Source organism: Poecilia latipinna, unplaced genomic scaffold (assembly GCF_001443285.1).
Source record: "Poecilia latipinna isolate Pla-1442-1.1 unplaced genomic scaffold, P_latipinna-1.0 Scaffold2473, whole genome shotgun sequence".
In the NCBI taxonomy this organism is placed as follows: domain Eukaryota; kingdom Metazoa; phylum Chordata; class Actinopteri; order Cyprinodontiformes; family Poeciliidae; genus Poecilia; species Poecilia latipinna.
In genome coordinates, this window is record NW_015115089.1 from 1 (window position 1) to 13,679 (window position 13,679).

Sequence of the window (13,679 nt, forward strand, 5' to 3'; positions counted from 1 at the left end):
TGTGTAGCAAGCAGAATATCTGCCGTTTCAGGTCCATTTACAAATTGTTGTTAAAGCAAAGTGAAAACACTAACAGGTTACTTGGTATTTCCAGCAAATCACATGCACATATGTTCATTTACTTTTAGGTAGAAGCTAAGTATAAACTCACCCAGATAATCAGATTGTGTAGCAAGCTGTGGCAGGAGAAAAATAACTTTACATTGAGATTCTGAGCAGTTCTCATTTCGGGAAAGCAGGAGTTGGAAACGTTTGTATTCGTTTTCTTCATTGTTTTTTAACTGAATGTATATTTTTCCATCTGTTGCTGCTGTTCTGCCTCATTCACATTAAATACTTTCTAAAGCATCTGAAGTCTGCCTCTTTGCAGCTGAAGGAAATAAAAAGAAAACTTCCATGAAACACATTTCTTTTTCTACAGTGGCTTGATGCCATTGTAAAACGCAATTCCATTTGCAACATTACATGGGTTAAGATACATTCCAGTGTAAATGGAGTGTATAAAATTCTCATTATTCCTTTTGCCCACCCCTGCTGATTTCTTCATTGTGGTAGCTGAAGGAGGGATTCTGCTACTCTCTGGAAAGATTTTAATCTCTCAGAGTGCTTCGCAGGATTAAACCACCGAGATTTTACCAGCACTTTTAACAAGGCATGCAGGAGTGTGCTTGTGTGTCCGTGTTGGGGCGATGTGTATACAAGTGTCTGCGTGTGAGCATGAATGTGAGCTGGGATGTAATTACCACCCACACTGTTAAATCTCAGGGGAGACGTGGATCAGATCCAGAGCTGATGTCTGCAGCATCCCGACAGGAGACAGAGGGCGACCTTTCACCTTTGGCATTTAGTCAGGGTCAGTCTGAGTAGATAATTATGTCTTTCTACAGAACATCTCCACCATCTAAACATACTTTTAATGCAATTTAGATCAAAGATAAAAGCTGTTGTCTTCTTTGCTTTGCTTTGCTGACTTTAGCATTGTTTCTTTTTCTCTGCTATAGTTTGGTTACATTTCCTACACAGATATTAATCCCCATGAATGTTAGCCACAGCATCATTGTCTTTTATGTAGCCGTTAATGACTCATATTTAATTTTTTTTGCCTGTATTTACTCTGTAAAGACTTTAATTTCCGTTCTAATGGAAGCCAGGCCACGGCTACATTGAAAATGGTATTAAAACAATAAATACAAGTAACACAAACCAGAAAATAGAAACTCAAAGTCACCATACAAAAGCATACAAATCAAGCTAGGAGTTTGAACTTTATTTTTTCTAAGTCTTAATATGCATTTATCACTGTTAGAGATATGTTTATGTCCATAATCAGTTGATTTTTTATTATTATTTTTTTTTTAGATTTCTCACCTACAGCAATATTTCAGTGTCCAATTCTCCAAAGTTCATGTGCATATAAACTATATTTATTATCTGGTAAAAAAAAAAAAAAAAAAACTTTGACATTCTGATTTTAAGGAGCGTAAAGAATTTGAAGGGACGTGGATGGAAGTTAATAAGTATTAATAAAATGTTATTTGTTTATAATGCAGAACAACTGTTGTGGAGTTACAGTGAGAAGTAGGTGTTAAAGTTCAAAACTGGTTTGCTTCCAGCTTTCCCCATCATATCTAGTTGCCTCTGAGCAAGGCACTCAAGCCCTTGTTGCTGCTCTGCATCTCTGTGAGTGTTGGGTAAATGAGTGTAAAGGATTTTGAATGGTTGTTAGTTATAGAAAACCACAACGTACATCTTTCATGATATCAATTAAATTAGTATTCAGAGGTTCTATAGAATATGAAAATGTGAACTTATTTGTTTTTTTACAGTTTACACAAAAACAGTACAAAGATGAATTATAACAAAAATGCAGTAAATTGTTATAAATTGTCACAAAAAAATTAGACCAAATAAACCAGAAAACAAATCTGATCTAATAATTACACCAAAAGGATTTTACATTTTAATCATCAACTTTTGCGAACAAGAACTAGGTGAATAACACATCTTAATTAATGAAACAAATATTTTCAAAATCATGGATACATTAAAATGACTTATAGCAAATGTAACTAGCTACAACATCTGGAAAGACAACAAATTGGAAAATCCTATAACTAATCCAACTTTACTGGCTTATAAACACTGCACACTAAAACATTTTGCATTATTAAAAACAAAGATTCACACAGACTCACAATGCAAACTGCAGACCAAAGAATGAATTAAAACATTGCAACAGCGCTAGAAAATAAAGAGTCACAGCTGTCTCATGTCTAAGTCAGGGCTCCAGTGGAGTAATCCTCATTTGTTCCAACTTATTTTAGTATTTTTGTTTCTCATGTGAACACCCGTGGCATGTGCTCTCTCTCTCAGGGCTCAGGAAATCACAAATCAAAGATTTAAGCCAGGGTCAAAGTTTCGGTCCGGCTGAAACTAGATGGAGACGACTGTGGCATTAGTGAAGTTGCTTCGCGCTGCTTTTAAGCTTTAAAGTAAAAACAAACAGAAAGAGGGTGAAAATGCTGAACTCTACAGCTAGCTCAGGAAGGAAAACAGAAGTAGTATCATTAGTTACGTTTTCCACTAAAAGCAATGCTTCCTGCTAAAATAAACTTGATCAACTGTGAATTATTTATAAAAACTACTAAACCTCATGAACATTACTTTTACGGTCGGATTAATAAAAAAAAGTGCCTCTGTCTTGTTTTTTTTTTTTTTTTAGATAATTAAAGTAATTTGCATATTATCTCTAACCTCAGCAGTAAAAGGCAATGTGTCTCTGTCAGCTCTTACCACTCCATCTCTTTCTGGCTTCACTGGGCTCTGTGGTCTCAGCAGCAGTTTGTGGTTTTTAAGACAGACTGCCTGTAAACAGCAGTAAGTGAGGTAGTTAACAGGGGGGCTGTTTAGCTTTCTGCCAAATGACTGACTTCAAATGGACCTGTGCCTGAGAGACTGAAAGAGGGAAACAGGAAAGTCACTGTGGTTGGATCACAGCCTGGCTATCAACCGAGGCCGCTCTGATACAGTGCTTTGATGTGGTCAGGGGTTGTGCTGATGATAACCCTCTCTGAAGAGAGCGGGACAAAGGAGGAAAGACAGTGGCAGCTTTTGAAAGTCTGAAGGGATAAGACGAAAAAAGTGCTTTAGGGTTTTTATTCACATCACAGGGTGCTTATTGTCAGTTGTGTTCATTGGCTGGAGCTTGACATTTGTCCTGACGCATACAGTAACTTTTAAAAAGAACTAAATACACAAATTGTGATTATGTGTCAGGTTAAAAATATGTTCAGAAGACATAAAGCTGATTCAAACTTTGATTATTGTTTGAGTGATTCAATATGAGAAAAGCGTTATATTAATTGATACGACAGGTAAAAATATTGCTTTTTTCAACTCATTAACTCATTTTATCAGAATGAATGTTTTGCACAGTAATGAACTAACTTAATTTCAGCAACAGTATATATTTTAGATTTCAATATGTATTTTAAGAAAAAAACTATGATACGTTAATGGAAAAAAGACCTGATCAGTTAAAATTAAAATTTAGTAATTAAAAATTACAATTCACTTGTATATAAAGCATTGAGATCAAAGATTTACATGCACTGTACAGAGGCCTAACTTTTTGTCTTACTGTCTATTAAGTCAAGATAATCTTTCTTGGTTGTAGGTAAATTAGGATTGTTGAATCTATTTCTTTTTATGAAATGCCAGAATGAGGGGAGACCAAGATTATTTTTTTTACTTGCTTGAACAGTTGACACACCCTTCTTTAGTAGTTTGTATAATTAGATTTTAAACTTTATGACTTGAGTCAAACAATTTTGGGTTTTCTTCCACAAGCTTCTCATAACAGCTTGCTAGAGTTGTGTCCCTTCCCACCTGACAGAGCTGGTGTAATTAAGTCAAGTTTGTAGCCCTGTTTGCTTGCACACACCTTTCAGCCCTCGGCATAAATTTGCAGTGAGGCTTTTTGACGACCACTCTAAAACGACGACCACTCTGCCATAAACTTGGCTGTAGATCATGGTCATGATCCATTTGAACAAGTCTTTTGTTCTAAGGATCTCAGTGTTCTTTCTCACTGTTGTCTTGCGACACTGCTTCAGTATGAACACATAACCTCCAGTAATAATATCTTATTTGCCGGTCCACCAGTCTGGTAGCAAAACACACCCTTTTCCCTGGGAATGAAACAATGACCTGTAGAACTAAACAGTTGATTTTATTTCAAGTTTTGTCTCCAAAACTTACGTTTTTTTTTTTTTTTTTTTTTTTTTTTAAAAAAATTTGAAAATTGTAATTTTGTTTTTTTTTTTTGTTTTTTTTTTTTGNTGTGTAGCAAGCAGAATATCTGCCGTTTCAGGTCCATTTACAAATTGTTGTTAAAGCAAAGTGAAAACACTAACAGGTTACTTGGTATTTCCAGCAAATCACATGCACATATGTTCATTTACTTTTAGGTAGAAGCTAAGTATAAACTCACCCAGATAATCAGATTGTGTAGCAAGCTGTGGCAGGAGAAAAATAACTTTACATTGAGATTCTGAGCAGTTCTCATTTCGGGAAAGCAGGAGTTGGAAACGTTTGTATTCGTTTTCTTCATTGTTTTTTAACTGAATGTATATTTTTCCATCTGTTGCTGCTGTTCTGCCTCATTCACATTAAATACTTTCTAAAGCATCTGAAGTCTGCCTCTTTGCAGCTGAAGGAAATAAAAAGAAAACTTCCATGAAACACATTTCTTTTTCTACAGTGGCTTGATGCCATTGTAAAACGCAATTCCATTTGCAACATTACATGGGTTAAGATACATTCCAGTGTAAATGGAGTGTATAAAATTCTCATTATTCCTTTTGCCCACCCCTGCTGATTTCTTCATTGTGGTAGCTGAAGGAGGGATTCTGCTACTCTCTGGAAAGATTTTAATCTCTCAGAGTGCTTCGCAGGATTAAACCACCGAGATTTTACCAGCACTTTTAACAAGGCATGCAGGAGTGTGCTTGTGTGTCCGTGTTGGGGCGATGTGTATACAAGTGTCTGCGTGTGAGCATGAATGTGAGCTGGGATGTAATTACCACCCACACTGTTAAATCTCAGGGGAGACGTGGATCAGATCCAGAGCTGATGTCTGCAGCATCCCGACAGGAGACAGAGGGCGACCTTTCACCTTTGGCATTTAGTCAGGGTCAGTCTGAGTAGATAATTATGTCTTTCTACAGAACATCTCCACCATCTAAACATACTTTTAATGCAATTTAGATCAAAGATAAAAGCTGTTGTCTTCTTTGCTTTGCTTTGCTGACTTTAGCATTGTTTCTTTTTCTCTGCTATAGTTTGGTTACATTTCCTACACAGATATTAATCCCCATGAATGTTAGCCACAGCATCATTGTCTTTTATGTAGCCGTTAATGACTCATATTTAATTTTTTTTGCCTGTATTTACTCTGTAAAGACTTTAATTTCCGTTCTAATGGAAGCCAGGCCACGGCTACATTGAAAATGGTATTAAAACAATAAATACAAGTAACACAAACCAGAAAATAGAAACTCAAAGTCACCATACAAAAGCATACAAATCAAGCTAGGAGTTTGAACTTTATTTTTTCTAAGTCTTAATATGCATTTATCACTGTTAGAGATATGTTTATGTCCATAATCAGTTGATTTTTTATTATTATTTTTTTTTTAGATTTCTCACCTACAGCAATATTTCAGTGTCCAATTCTCCAAAGTTCATGTGCATATAAACTATATTTATTATCTGGTAAAAAAAAAAAAAAAAAAAACTTTGACATTCTGATTTTAAGGAGCGTAAAGAATTTGAAGGGACGTGGATGGAAGTTAATAAGTATTAATAAAATGTTATTTGTTTATAATGCAGAACAACTGTTGTGGAGTTACAGTGAGAAGTAGGTGTTAAAGTTCAAAACTGGTTTGCTTCCAGCTTTCCCCATCATATCTAGTTGCCTCTGAGCAAGGCACTCAAGCCCTTGTTGCTGCTCTGCATCTCTGTGAGTGTTGGGTAAATGAGTGTAAAGGATTTTGAATGGTTGTTAGTTATAGAAAACCACAACGTACATCTTTCATGATATCAATTAAATTAGTATTCAGAGGTTCTATAGAATATGAAAATGTGAACTTATTTGTTTTTTTACAGTTTACACAAAAACAGTACAAAGATGAATTATAACAAAAATGCAGTAAATTGTTATAAATTGTCACAAAAAAATTAGACCAAATAAACCAGAAAACAAATCTGATCTAATAATTACACCAAAAGGATTTTACATTTTAATCATCAACTTTTGCGAACAAGAACTAGGTGAATAACACATCTTAATTAATGAAACAAATATTTTCAAAATCATGGATACATTAAAATGACTTATAGCAAATGTAACTAGCTACAACATCTGGAAAGACAACAAATTGGAAAATCCTATAACTAATCCAACTTTACTGGCTTATAAACACTGCACACTAAAACATTTTGCATTATTAAAAACAAAGATTCACACAGACTCACAATGCAAACTGCAGACCAAAGAATGAATTAAAACATTGCAACAGCGCTAGAAAATAAAGAGTCACAGCTGTCTCATGTCTAAGTCAGGGCTCCAGTGGAGTAATCCTCATTTGTTCCAACTTATTTTAGTATTTTTGTTTCTCATGTGAACACCCGTGGCATGTGCTCTCTCTCTCAGGGCTCAGGAAATCACAAATCAAAGATTTAAGCCAGGGTCAAAGTTTCGGTCCGGCTGAAACTAGATGGAGACGACTGTGGCATTAGTGAAGTTGCTTCGCGCTGCTTTTAAGCTTTAAAGTAAAAACAAACAGAAAGAGGGTGAAAATGCTGAACTCTACAGCTAGCTCAGGAAGGAAAACAGAAGTAGTATCATTAGTTACGTTTTCCACTAAAAGCAATGCTTCCTGCTAAAATAAACTTGATCAACTGTGAATTATTTATAAAAACTACTAAACCTCATGAACATTACTTTTACGGTCGGATTAATAAAAAAAAGTGCCTCTGTCTTGTTTTTTTTTTTTTTTTAGATAATTAAAGTAATTTGCATATTATCTCTAACCTCAGCAGTAAAAGGCAATGTGTCTCTGTCAGCTCTTACCACTCCATCTCTTTCTGGCTTCACTGGGCTCTGTGGTCTCAGCAGCAGTTTGTGGTTTTTAAGACAGACTGCCTGTAAACAGCAGTAAGTGAGGTAGTTAACAGGGGGGCTGTTTAGCTTTCTGCCAAATGACTGACTTCAAATGGACCTGTGCCTGAGAGACTGAAAGAGGGAAACAGGAAAGTCACTGTGGTTGGATCACAGCCTGGCTATCAACCGAGGCCGCTCTGATACAGTGCTTTGATGTGGTCAGGGGTTGTGCTGATGATAACCCTCTCTGAAGAGAGCGGGACAAAGGAGGAAAGACAGTGGCAGCTTTTGAAAGTCTGAAGGGATAAGACGAAAAAAGTGCTTTAGGGTTTTTATTCACATCACAGGGTGCTTATTGTCAGTTGTGTTCATTGGCTGGAGCTTGACATTTGTCCTGACGCATACAGTAACTTTTAAAAAGAACTAAATACACAAATTGTGATTATGTGTCAGGTTAAAAATATGTTCAGAAGACATAAAGCTGATTCAAACTTTGATTATTGTTTGAGTGATTCAATATGAGAAAAGCGTTATATTAATTGATACGACAGGTAAAAATATTGCTTTTTTCAACTCATTAACTCATTTTATCAGAATGAATGTTTTGCACAGTAATGAACTAACTTAATTTCAGCAACAGTATATATTTTAGATTTCAATATGTATTTTAAGAAAAAAACTATGATACGTTAATGGAAAAAAGACCTGATCAGTTAAAATTAAAATTTAGTAATTAAAAATTACAATTCACTTGTATATAAAGCATTGAGATCAAAGATTTACATGCACTGTACAGAGGCCTAACTTTTTGTCTTACTGTCTATTAAGTCAAGATAATCTTTCTTGGTTGTAGGTAAATTAGGATTGTTGAATCTATTTCTTTTTATGAAATGCCAGAATGAGGGGAGACCAAGATTATTTTTTTTACTTGCTTGAACAGTTGACACACCCTTCTTTAGTAGTTTGTATAATTAGATTTTAAACTTTATGACTTGAGTCAAACAATTTTGGGTTTTCTTCCACAAGCTTCTCATAACAGCTTGCTAGAGTTGTGTCCCTTCCCACCTGACAGAGCTGGTGTAATTAAGTCAAGTTTGTAGCCCTGTTTGCTTGCACACACCTTTCAGCCCTCGGCATAAATTTGCAGTGAGGCTTTTTGACGACCACTCTAAAACGACGACCACTCTGCCATAAACTTGGCTGTAGATCATGGTCATGATCCATTTGAACAAGTCTTTTGTTCTAAGGATCTCAGTGTTCTTTCTCACTGTTGTCTTGCGACACTGCTTCAGTATGAACACATAACCTCCAGTAATAATATCTTATTTGCCGGTCCACCAGTCTGGTAGCAAAACACACCCTTTTCCCTGGGAATGAAACAATGACCTGTAGAACTAAACAGTTGATTTTATTTCAAGTTTTGTCTCCAAAACTTTTTTTTTTTTTTTTTTCCTGAGTACATTTGGAAACTGTAATCTGTCTTTTTATGTTGCTTTTATATTCATGACTTCTTCTTTGCAGAGTGGCCTTTAAGTTGCAGATTTCATTCATTGTAGATGAATAACAATGACACACTTATTGGCTTCAGCCTACACTTTTTCAAGTTTTTTTGTGTGGGTTATGTGGGTTTTATGACCATTTAGTGCTGAAACACATTCATATCTGGACATAGATGTTGTTTTCTTCTTACACAGTCAGAAGACTAGAAACTTTACTGGTTTTTGCACTTGCACATAGTTGTTTTAGCGCGTAAACATGACACCTTCAGGCATCTGGAAATTGTACTGAAATAAGAACCCAACTTGCTCTTTTTTCTTGATGTCTTGGCTGAGCTTAAAATAAATAACTAACCATTCCTTTGAATAGACTTGCTGACTAGATCTGGATTTTAAGGATAAGTTATTCATGATTGAATGATCAGACGTTTCCCTGCACAGCGCTGATTACATTTTTTTTTTTTTTTTGCAAGGCATAAACAACATCAAACAAAAAGATAGGCTCAGTGTTCTTTAATTGAGGTTGTAGTTTAGACTTCAACATGAAAGGAATAATTTACAATCCCATTCCTATTTGTACAGGAAAGCACATTTCCCTCAACCAGGTGCATTTAATATTTAGAAGAAACAAAAAGAGCTTTAAAGTGTTTGTTGTTGAATTGTGTGTCTACAAGCCCAACATTGGGGGATTTCCTAATTTTGATACAAACGTGAAAATAAAATCAGATTTTTCAGTATTTGGCCAGTTGATTAAAAATAACATAGAATAAAAAATGGCCAAGAGTGACATCTGACCAACTAATTTATCTTTAATAAAACACATTGATTTTTAACATAAGTGCTTAAAACTGAACTGAATTTGGTGATACAAACCAGTTATGTTCTAATAAGACAAATATTTCAAAGCATATTTAATGTTTTGGTCATGTTCATTTTGCATATTTAAATGATTTAAGTAAATTTAGCACTGTATATTAATCAGTTTCCATATAACTCAAATTGAGTGGATAAATAAAAGGACAGCTTGTCCATAGGTTTTCATTTTCTACTAAATACTACAAGTTGATTTCAACGTTAAGTCGACTTGAATGAACATGCCTACATGACAACAGCTGGGAAGTTTATCATGTTGATAACAAAATCTCACCAGAGAACTTCGCAGGGAGCTTATGAGCAGGTGGTGTTGCTCATGCAGCAGAAAGCAATTTATGACCAGCCTTTTTGGAGATTACAGTGTGTTCCGAATCCAACTTGTGATGAAAGGTAAGAGAGCTTCAGGATAAGAAAATGCTAAATGTTCTAGGCGTAAAGTCAACAGAATAGAAACACCTGGTTTGTGAGCTGCTCCATTCTCCTTCATCCGTCACAGTAATACATCAAACGGCTCTGACTGCACTAATAACAGCCTAATAACAGCCATTATCTAGCCATCAGCCTCCTTAAGTCTGCTGACACAACTGCTGACAATTCAGCGCCTATTTACTTACATCTGACTTTTGAATACATAGAGACAAATACAGGCCCGTGATAAAACCGCAATTAACTTTAATTATGAAAAGTTGGTCATGTATGTGTTTGTTTTATGATTAATGTATTTCTGGCTGCAATACTTTGTGATTTAGTTTTACAAAGAAGAGAAAAATACTTGCTAAAATGTAAAACAACTGAAATAGATTCTGTTTAAGAAAAACATTCCTACAATCTTTCAATTCACATGTGTCTTTTCTAAAAGACAAACTGAAATAAGTACATGCAAGTAAAGCACTATTTCAGATTTGAGTCCAATTTAACAAGGGATTCTCAAGGCTAGCTGCTGATTTTACGAGAAGGAAGCTCCTCCACTCAGAACAGCTTAGGAAACTTCATCCTAATAATACTTTAACTTTGAATTCCCACTGAGCTCATCACACTGTCTAAAGATGAGCCCAGAACAAAGAAAGCTCTTCTTGTCTAGTTGTATCTGGGATCATATTCTTTGGTCATGATCCATAGCTAATAAACATGGATAAGTTGGAATATTAATGGACCAGTAAATCAGTAGCTGCTTGGCTCAGTTCTTCCTTTACAAGAACAACGTGCAGCAAGACTCACATTACAGCAGACAGCACTCCTATGTGGTCTATTTCCCATTAGATAAAAACACATTGTCATAGATGTTGTTCATACATCAGTCATTTTAGTTTAATCTCTTGGGACAGTAGCTAATGACAGGTTATTAATTGTTTGCTTACGAAAGACATCTTGATAGATCTGTTTCAGGTCTTTATGTCAGTGTTAGAATATGTTGGAGTCAGGCTAACGCGCTATTGCTGTCTTTATTGACTGAAAATGTTTCACACCAAATTTAAAAGAGCTTCAATATCATTACTCGTGATGAAACTGTCTAGGACTGATTGTGAATCTAGTCAGTATTTATGAAACTGAAACATGAGTGTAAGTTTCATAAATACTAAGTAATGTGTGTTTTTGTGCTGGTTGACAGTTTTTTTAAAACAAATTGCAGACTGGCACTAAAGGTATTTAGATTGCTCATTTTTCAATTCTGTATTTTCATTGTCCCTGCATAACATGGAGTACATGCCATTACTGTCATTACTGTCTGAGATAAGTTACGCTTATGTATTAACAGAATTTATTCCTTTTGGTAAATTACTTTTGTTTTCAATAACCTGCAGTTTTACTGCCTTATTCCAGTGAAGCAAATTTAAAGTTAGTTTTATATGATCAGAAAAAGATCTCAAGATTTTGATATTAATATTTGAAAGGCTATTTCTAAATATAAAGAAAATTGTTACATTTCAACTGAATAAAACTTTTACAATACCAACTGAAGTGTCCTTGATAATATGGCATGGGATAACTTCTACATTTTGTATGTGGTGATCGCCACATGCATGTTTTTAAGCCCTTCACAGTGTTGAAATTAAAGGCTGAAAATTTTTATTTTCAAGGATTTCTGTTAGTTTACTCCCCATTTGAGACTTGTTTTGAAATGATTATTGAGAACTGGAGGCATGGATGGGAATGTTTTAAATCCAGCCAAGTGTTTTATGGAGATATGAAGCACAGAGCTGGGAGTGCGTTGATCCGGGTTAAACAAACTGATTTGACTGCCAGCTGGCAAATGTGCTGGTGGTTTATGAACTGACAATGAAGGACGACGATGTGCTCCTTCATTTCTTGACACTACATCAAGATACTATGATAAATGAATCGGCAAACATAATTTCAAAACACATTTACAAGAGTTTCTTGCTGTCTTTATTGTTTCCCTATAACTGATTGTATGGAATTCAAATTTGATTTAATACATCATACAGCATCTTAAATGACTTCAATAAATAAAAGAAATTAAAAACACAAACTATTGAAGTAAATGGTAGAACAGAGTATGTGCCTTTAATCAAGAGTGGAAGAGTGCATGTCTGTCAGCATAGTTTAATACAGACTTGGGGTTAGTTCAATACTGACTTAAATAATGTCTACTGAACAAATATGAATTTGTTTAAAACACCTTGGGAATCAAGGTGATTTAGCTAGAATCCTTTTGTAACCTGTAGGGTTTACAAAGTGCTCATGTTTCCTTATTGAGCTGTTGCTAGTGAAATCCTGTTGACAGTCTAGGTCAGTAGCAGCATGAGTAAGTTGTCCTGAAAATCGTTGTCCTGAAAAATCGTCATCCCAGGTTTTGCGCGACACTCTAGATAAAACCACACACATACAAAAAAACACAAGTAAACGCACACACTGGGGCAGCGTGCCCCCGTCAGACTGCGGACAGAGTAAAAAAAAAACTTGAGGTCTAAATTAGACCCATATCTCAAGACTGTGGGAGGGTTAAGAAAATTTCTTATACTGGTAGCTCACCTTCACTCTGTGGTTGCAGCAGTGCAGTACATCAAAAACAGATCAATTTTGCATACTACTATGATTTTGAGCCTTTGAAAACCAGAGTCCTTCCCCTGAACTGGTTTGCTCTACAATGACTTTACATGACAGTTAACGTAAGGAAGTATCTACAAGTTCCTTTAGGTTTCATAGGTTTTATGCTTTATCCAGAACTGATGTTCTGCTGTGGTCAAAAATATTAAAGTACTGTATGTTATGGTTTGGTCATGGGACAAGGATGTGAAGACCAAAACTCTAGTAAAGTAGAAGGACAGGAGCTGGATGCCATGAATGTGTTTTGAATAGGCTTGCAAGTGTTGACTTTGTTGACCAGCTGCTTTGCAGAGCAGCGTTGGTACAAGAGAAAAGGGGAGAGTTACTTGAGATAGTGCAGACACTGATAAGGAAATATGAGCTCTGGTTGAAGGGGCAGATCTGCAAATAGCTTCTGGGGCTCAAGCAAAGAGTCTGATTAGCCTCAGTTGAGCCTGCAAAGGGTTAGCAAGCTTGGAAAACATGAAAACACCTGATTATCATTGGTAACATTACTGCAGTGGTGTTGATGTTGAATTATTACAGTGTATTTTAAAGTAATAAATAACTTGTTCCATATTCCTTGCTTTTTATATCACCTGTTTATTGTATAGGTAGGAAAAAATTAAATGACTAATTTATTTACACAACTTTAAATTAAATAAAAGTAAGAGTTGAATTTATGAAATTACGATCTGCATAAGCACAACAAAACTGCATGCCTTAGTCTATTTGGAAACAATTATATTGTTTCAGCCTATTGGGACATTACTGTACGTGACTCTGACCACTGTTTGTAGAGAAGAAAGCAAAGACATGAATTATTAAGGTTAGGTTGAAGTTAGAGGTCATGTTTTGGTAGAAAGTAGTTTGGAAGGAAATGAAGATTAATAAGTTTGAGATTCTCCGAATCTGTAAACAAGATTCGGAGAACACAGTTGGACAAAAGAAATTCCAACTGTGTTTAAATATGTTATGAAAAAAGTTTTTTCTTAAAGGTCAGAGTTTTGTAATTGGTGAAGTAGCAAAACTTATAGAAGCCTCTTTGTTGTCTTTTTTTTTTATGAACAGCTTCCTTTCCAGCCTGCAAACACAAC